The 7,613-nt window shown below is 36.0% G+C and overlaps 2 pseudogenes; both read left to right on the top strand.

Moving 5' to 3' along the window:
* The first annotated feature begins 1,243 nt into the window (after positions 1 to 1,243).
* On the top strand, positions 1,244 to 4,024 carry LOC115964835 (annotated as a pseudogene).
* Positions 4,025 to 4,299: 275 nt separating this feature from the next.
* LOC115964834 lies at positions 4,300 to 6,904 on the top strand (annotated as a pseudogene).
* Positions 6,905 to 7,613: the final 709 nt, after the last annotated feature.

The raw sequence follows: 7,613 nt of genomic DNA, 5'->3' as shown, positions 1-7,613 counted from the left end.
TACTCTGCTTGTGAATATTTTTGTTTCAATTTGGTTAAGTTCTGTTTGTTGGGTTATAATGTCTTGTCTGCTTGTTGCTATAGTTTCTTGTTCTCATGAATGCTGCTATTGCCTTGAGGATACTGTTTGCTCTGTGTTGGCCAAATGTGGTATTCATTGTTTCAATACAACTGAGTAGTGGTGTTGCATTTTGTGTTTGGAATTGTGACCTAGAATGTTTGTGTTTGAGCTGTTGTGTAAATAGGCTGTTCTATTCTTCTCTGCTTTGAGCTTTCTCATTCTACAACTGCCTCTGAACTGTGTCTTGATTGAGTGTTTTGGTGCTATATTTTTAACAATAACATGTTACTAATGTTCTGAGTGTCTTTCTATTGTGCTCTGTATTGTGGCCTTTTCTGCTTGTTCATAGATGGCACCTTCTCTTACAAAGAAGAAGACTCCTGCTAAGAAAGCTCACAAAAGGTTGAAAATGGACCATAACCTATTTAGGTCGGTTCAACACTTTGATAGATATAGAGATTCTTTCTTGAGGGGAACCATCATTCAGGAAAGATTTGTTGACTTAGGGGATTTGAAGGACACCTTCATTCCAAGTTGCTTTGAGGGCAGAAGATGGGATAAATTATTGAGTGACCTACCTGCTGTCTGTGAGCCTTTAATTAGAGAATTCTATGCAAATGTTGTGATAAGGGAGGATGAGTTGAGTTGTTGGGTTAGAAGAAAGGAATTCACCATAGATGCCCATGATATTGATGAGGTGCTAGGGCTTGAAGGTTTAGAGGACTCTGACTTCACCAACTACAAGGACAGGATGCTCTCTATAGAAACTATCCAAACTCGCATTGGTGGACAAAGAGAAGGGAGATGCCTCAACACTACCGCATTTCCAGCTGACATGAGGTGCCTAACCACCATCATGATGTTCAATCTGTATCCTATGAGGAAGCTAACTACAATCAACAATGCCAGAGCTATCTTCCTCATGGAACTTAAGGAGAAAACCTTCATTGACATCAACTCTCACATCTTTGACACTATTTTGGATAAGACTAAAACCACCTCTAGGCCCAAGCTGATCTTTCCTAGCCTTCTTATGAGGCTTTTCAGAGCAAAAGGTATTGAAATCCCTCAAGATATCAGCCTTATGCCTACACCTTCAGCCATCAACAAGCTAACCATCATCAGGATTCAAGTTCATCTTCTAGGTGATGAAGAGGTAGGTGATCAAGATGAAGGTGACTAAATGGAGACTAAGATAGTGACTATAGGACAAGCTTCAACACCTAGAAGCCGAGGCAAAAGGAGCAGAGCTTCAACCTCATCAGAGGTACCTTCTGATGCATTCCAGATTATTCTGGAGAGGATTGATGGACTCAGAGAGGTCCAGAATGAGCATACTGACAGGATGGCAGCACTTCAGGATCAGCTCAACATACTTTCAACCAAGTTTGACAGCTTCAGCACCCAACAGTGACCCTTTGGCCATTCCGGTCAAAAAGGGGGAGAACTTTTGAGGGATAGCTCTTGAGGGGGAGTATCATTTTAAGAGGGAGCTTGTCAGAAATATTTTTTTCAGTTTATGTTTTGGTTTTACTTTATGTCTATCATAGTTTATGGGTTTGATATGTCAAAACACTTAGGTTATTGTTTTGGTTTAAAACTCATGGATCTGTTTTTAAAACACTCATGTTACTCTGGTTTGTTAATATTTAAAGTTGTTATTCAGTACGTTTTTAGTTTGTGCTCATGTTGCTTTTGTAAGCTTTTAGGGTTTGTTTCCATGTGTTTGTAGGTTTTTATGGTTTGTACCTTGCTATGTAGCCTTTATGTTCTGTTGCCTAATACTTCTAGCTAAATGTTATGCATTTTCTTTAAGTATTCTCACTCTTGTGCCCTAGTAGGATTTTGTTCCTAGATGCATATACTTTATGTATTGTGCATTAGTTGAGTGTTGGGCATGCAAGTGATTTGCATTGAGCTGAAAAGCACGTATGTCCAGATATTCATTCCAAGTGTGAATGAGCATTGTGGTCACTATTTTATAGTGATTGCCTGTTTGGTCAAGCCATGGTTTATTTCTTATTCCATTTTGCTTTATCGCATTGTGCTTGTCTCATATGCTATTACAAGTTTTTCTGCATATAATGATGATACTGTGTTGTTATGTTTCAGGAAATTCTTGTTCATGTGACTCAAGAGCTTACCAGATTCTAGAGTTAGGTGTGAGTAAGTTTTGTTCAACTGTTCCCAACTCACATGTTAAGTCTAGAGTTTGTTTTAGGGTTTTGTCACGGAATAGCCAAAGGGAGAAATTGTAAGGTTGAATTTTATCAACCTTCTTGTTGGCTTTATTCCGTGCCAAATTTGCTTGTATTTTAGCAATTAGTAACCCTATATTTCGGTGGGAATCATGTAAGGGTAGTGTGTGAGAGAGTGTGAAGAAATGCTCAAGATTGTGTAAAGAAGCAGGGACTCGCAACTGGATCTCACGGGTGGCTCTCGGCTTGTAAGCCGCCAGAAGTTGCACACGTACCAAGCATGCCAGAAGCTGAAGAGTCACGCTAGCTGTTGCACTACAGGACAAAAGTCCTAGGTTGGCCAGGCTGTTAGCTCGCGGCTTGAACTCGCGACTCTACCCAGTTGCAAGGTCAAGTTGCCAGAACACCCTGTTTGTGAAAAACTGACTTTTCACATTCCTTTTCACCCTACTATATATATACCCTTATACCCACGATATTCAGAGAGCTTCCAGATAGAATTTTGAAAGAGAAACCCTAGAGGAAAACAAGATTGATTCATCCACAATCTTCACAAAGAGACTCTTCAAATTCCTCTACTCTCTTCCTCTCCATTGTCAAATCCTTGAGAGGTACATTACCAAAACCTTTTCTCACCATACCTATATCTGTGAGGAGGCCATTTGGTGTTTGGGAAGCAATTAAGAAGGGACCAATTTTATATTGGTAGATGCTATGGTCAAGTAGCAGAATCTGGCAAGCTAAAGAAGAAATAGGCTCGGCGTAACCTCATTGGAGTAGGAGCTTGGAGGGCTTAAGTACATTGGGTAGATTAGGCTTGGAGGGTCTTCTACTATTTATATATCCCAACTACATTCTTTAGTGGATTGTTTACCGCTTGGAGGGGGGCGGAGAGGTTTTACGCCGAGGGCTTCGGTTTCCTCTTTGATAACACATCGAATGTTGTCCTTGTGTTTGCATCTTTCTTCCCTTAATCTTTTCCATTTAATTTCTGTTGTGAATGTGATTTTATTTGGTTTAGATTGTTTATCAATTCTGTATTAAGTTTATGTTCATTTTCCGCACATTAATTGTTTGATATTAAGCTTGAATTGGTAATTTGTAAATCGGGGGTCTAAACGTTCAATGTGTTTTATACACTTATTGAACTTTCAGGTTCTACAATTTTTCTTATGGCAAAAGACCTGACAAAGTATATTCACTTGGGCCTTGTAAAGGAGATGCCAAGCCAGATATTTGCCGTAGTTGCCTCAATAATGCTACAAATCTTCTCCCTCAGCGTTGTCCCAATCAGAAGGAAGCAATAGGATGGTATGACTATTGCATGTTACGGTACTCATTCCGTGACATATTTGGCATCATGGAAATTAGTCCTCCTTTCTATATGTGCAGCGGGAATAACGTATCAGCCAATTATGATCAGTTCAGTCAGGACCTGAGGACCTTGTTGGATAGCCAAAGAGGTCGAGCTGCAGCAGGCGGTTCTCTTTGTAAGTTTGTGGCGGGAAATGCAACAGCACCAAACAATCAAACACTATATTCACTTGTGCACACCTGATTTGTCCGATCAAGATTGCAGTGCTTGCTTGTTTGGGGCTATGGAAGATATACGAAATTATTGTGCTGGGAAGCAACGTGGGATAGTTATCAAACCCAGCTGTAATTTAAGGTTTCACGTCGCTCTCTTCTATGACGCCACAGCTGATAATGTATCAAACAACACCCCTGCTGCAAAAGGTACCAATGCTATTAAGCTTAAAATGTAATCCATTTGGATGCAACCTTTTGGTGAATACTTATTTGCTTTGCTGAATGTTGATTAAAGAAAAAAAAAAGACTTTAAAAAGCTGTATAAAAGCAAATAAGGTCTGTTAGAATTATAGTTAAGTGATTAAACTCACCATTTCCTAATAACTTAAACTTTTTGGACAATCGGTAATTTAACAAGGTCAAAAGCTTACAACTTTTTATTGAGGGGTCCTTATTACTTTCCCTATAAGTTCTCCAGTTTCGAAACAAATATAATTTTGTTACTCTTTCCATGTATCCATTTGAATCTTTTAACATACATCTGTCAGATTTTTTTATGTAAACATATTTCTGGTTTTGCTGGAAAGGAGAGTAAAAAATATCTAACAGTCATCATAGTTGTACCATTATTTCTTTTGTGGTACTAATTATAATCTCCTTCTGCATCTACTTGAGAGTCAGGAAACCAAGGGAGACACCACAAAGTAAGTAAAATAATTCGTTTATTTCTTTTTGTTATCCCAAAATTTGAATTATTGCAAAGATAATAACAAAAAATGTCAGAAATTATGTGCTTGGTTACATAGATGTGCTTCCTAAAGTTCTCAGGTATGTGTGATATTTGTGGGAGTAAAAAATTCCACCTATATGATAAGCCTATGAGGACAAATTTCCCAGCAAGTATTAACGTAAAACATGACATACTTTGGGGATTATTTATTTATTTATTTATTATTTTTTATAAAATGATACTTAGCTACTACAAATTAATAATAATCAATGTGTTCTGTCGATAAATTGACTTGCACTAAAGCAAACAAAAAGTTATTATATACTAATAGACATGAGTTTCCTATCTAGAAGGTTTTGATAACTAATTAGTTTTTAGAGGTCATTGCTGTTGCATGCGCATATTTTAAATTGTGTTGGTTTTAAATAATGCACTAAAGTCTTGTTTAGGCGAATTTGGGGATGAGATTAGAAGTGTGGAATCTTTGCAGTTAGGCTTTGGCACTATTAAAGTTGCAATAGATGACTTTTGTGATGCAAATAAGCTTGGACAAGGTGGATTTGGTGTTGTTTACAAGGTAAACCTAACATTATCAATAGCCTTAAAAAGGATAATTTAATGGGCAGGACCTGCCTCATGATTGAAGTAAGGTATTGATTCAAACACTTTCCCTCCCACCCACACCCCAAATTGGAAATGTTTGTACTCAGGATGCACATGTTAAGTCCAAAGGGTTAAATATGTTCTAATCTAATACGGTTTCAGGGTAAACTCTCTAAAGGCTTTCAAAAAATTCTAGTAAAGGAGATCTTGAATTTAAGAATGAAGTTTTGTTAGTGGCCAAGCTTCAACATAGAAATTTAGTTAGACTCCTAGGATTTTGCTTGGAAGGAATTGAAAGGCTTCTAATTTATGAGTTTGTGCCCAATGGAAGTTTTGATAACTTCATTTTTGGTATGATTTTACTTCTACCTTTATTTCAAAATTATATTCATTGTAATTTATTTTGATTACATGTCTTTTGTGGATAGATTTCCTTCACATTTTAGTCCAATATAATATATTTGATTGACTATGTAGATCCAAACAAGTGTGTCCTACTAGATTGGGCAAGACGCTACAAAATCATAGGTGGAATTGCACGAGGTCTTCTCTACCTTCATGAAGACTCTCGACTTCATATTGTTCATTGGGATCTCAAAGCAAGCAATATCCTATTAGATTTTGAAATGAATCCAAAAATTTCAGATTTTGGTATGGCAAGATTGTTTGAACTTGATCAAACCAAACGCAATACCAGTAGAATTGTGGGGACCTAGTAAGTATCAAACTTTTTTTTCTTGACAATCTAGTATCTTACATAGGTATACTTTATGTTTACGTTGTACCAAAAGATACAACATGAAAGGCTAATAAGTATTGTTGAAAATAATTGTGAATGTGCAGTGGATATATGTCTCCAGAGTATGCAATGCATGGAAAATTCTCAGTAAAGTCTGATGTCTTTAGTTTTGGTGTGTTTGTGTTAGAGATAATAAGTGGACAAAAGAATAGCTCCTTCCACAATGGAGAGAATATTAAGAACCTTCGAACCTATGTAAGTATATTTATTTTTGGGTCTAATGGCACATACACCCCATAAGTATAGAGTGGTAGGTCGGACTGCATGTTCAAATACCACCATGTGGTGGGGTGGGGGTGAGGGGATTAAATGGCACAACGGGAGTGGAAAAAATTTGAAACAATACCCTTTTATCTTTAGAATGTGGAGTATCAAGTATTCTACCCGTTGGCCTGTACCTATTACTATGGCACTAATATTGTCCATAAAGTTACAAATTATTGATATAGCTTGTATAGCTAGTTGGCTTTATACCAAATACATAGGAATTTAGCAGAAATGAAGGATGAGGAGGTTAAAGGAAATGAAGAAATACATCAAGTTGCGTTGTCCAAATATATTTCTTTTTAAAACACAATAAAATAATGTTTTCTTGAATACTAAATTAGTCAGTTTAAATTATCTTGTATCTTGCAGGCATGGAAAAATTGGAAACAGGGTATAGTTTCAAATCTTGTAGATCCCACGTTGAAGGCAGGTTCGACAACCGAAATAATGAGATGTATTCAGATTGGATTATTAAGTGTTCAAGAAAATGTAGCTCATAGACCAACTATGGCATCTGTTGTTCTCATGCTTAATAGCTGCTCTATTACTCTACCAATACCTTCGAAACCTGCATTTTTTATGAACAATGATATTGAATCAAACATTTGCTTGCAATGGGAGTGTGATTCAAGGGTGACAGAGTCAAATCAATCTAAAAGTAGCTCTGTCCAAGCTTTGATAAATGAGGTGTCAATCACAGAGCTATCTCCTCGCTAATGTTTAATGAATTTGAAATGTAATACTACTATTTTCCTTATTTATTTATTTTAATTGAAGAATACACAATATAACAATATATGAGTTACTGATGATACATTAACAACGGTAGCATTCTTTTCAAAACCCGAACTATTTAGTGACCCAAAAGAAAATTGGTTTTCTGTTTTCTTGAAAAGAAAACAGAAAGCCACATTATGATTTGGCAAACTTACTATCTCCAATTTCAATTTTTCTATTTGAATCATATGATATAAAATTGAATTAAAAAATAAGGATTTGGTATAAAATTAATTTTATGTATATTAAGGGGAAAAAAAGTGGAGTACTTTTCAATTTTTTATTTCTTGTCCCCATATTTTATTGTATTTTGTTGCCTTACTTAGATGAAATAATTCTAATGAAATCATTTTTATTTTTCATAAAATTTTCAAAATAATTTAAGTAACAAACTGTTGACGATAAACAATAAAAAAAGAGTATAAGTTATTGTGAGTCTACTTAAAAATCAATAACCCTGTCGTCTTCAGTCAACAAGAAAAATAAAATAAACTAAAATCAATAACAATAAAAATTTGTAAAATATAAAAATAAAATTGTGGGAAAGATTGCATATCTCTAACATTACTCCATTTAGATGCCATTCAATTTGCTGTACATGTTGAATGGGATGGGAGTCCAGTAAGACCAGTACACCTGTACCTTGACT

This window comes from Quercus lobata, chromosome 10 (genome assembly GCF_001633185.2).
Source record: "Quercus lobata isolate SW786 chromosome 10, ValleyOak3.0 Primary Assembly, whole genome shotgun sequence".
NCBI lineage: Eukaryota > Viridiplantae > Streptophyta > Magnoliopsida > Fagales > Fagaceae > Quercus > Quercus lobata.
The sequence above is the reverse complement of the archived record's forward strand: the minus strand, read 5'-3'. Positions and strand labels throughout refer to the sequence as shown.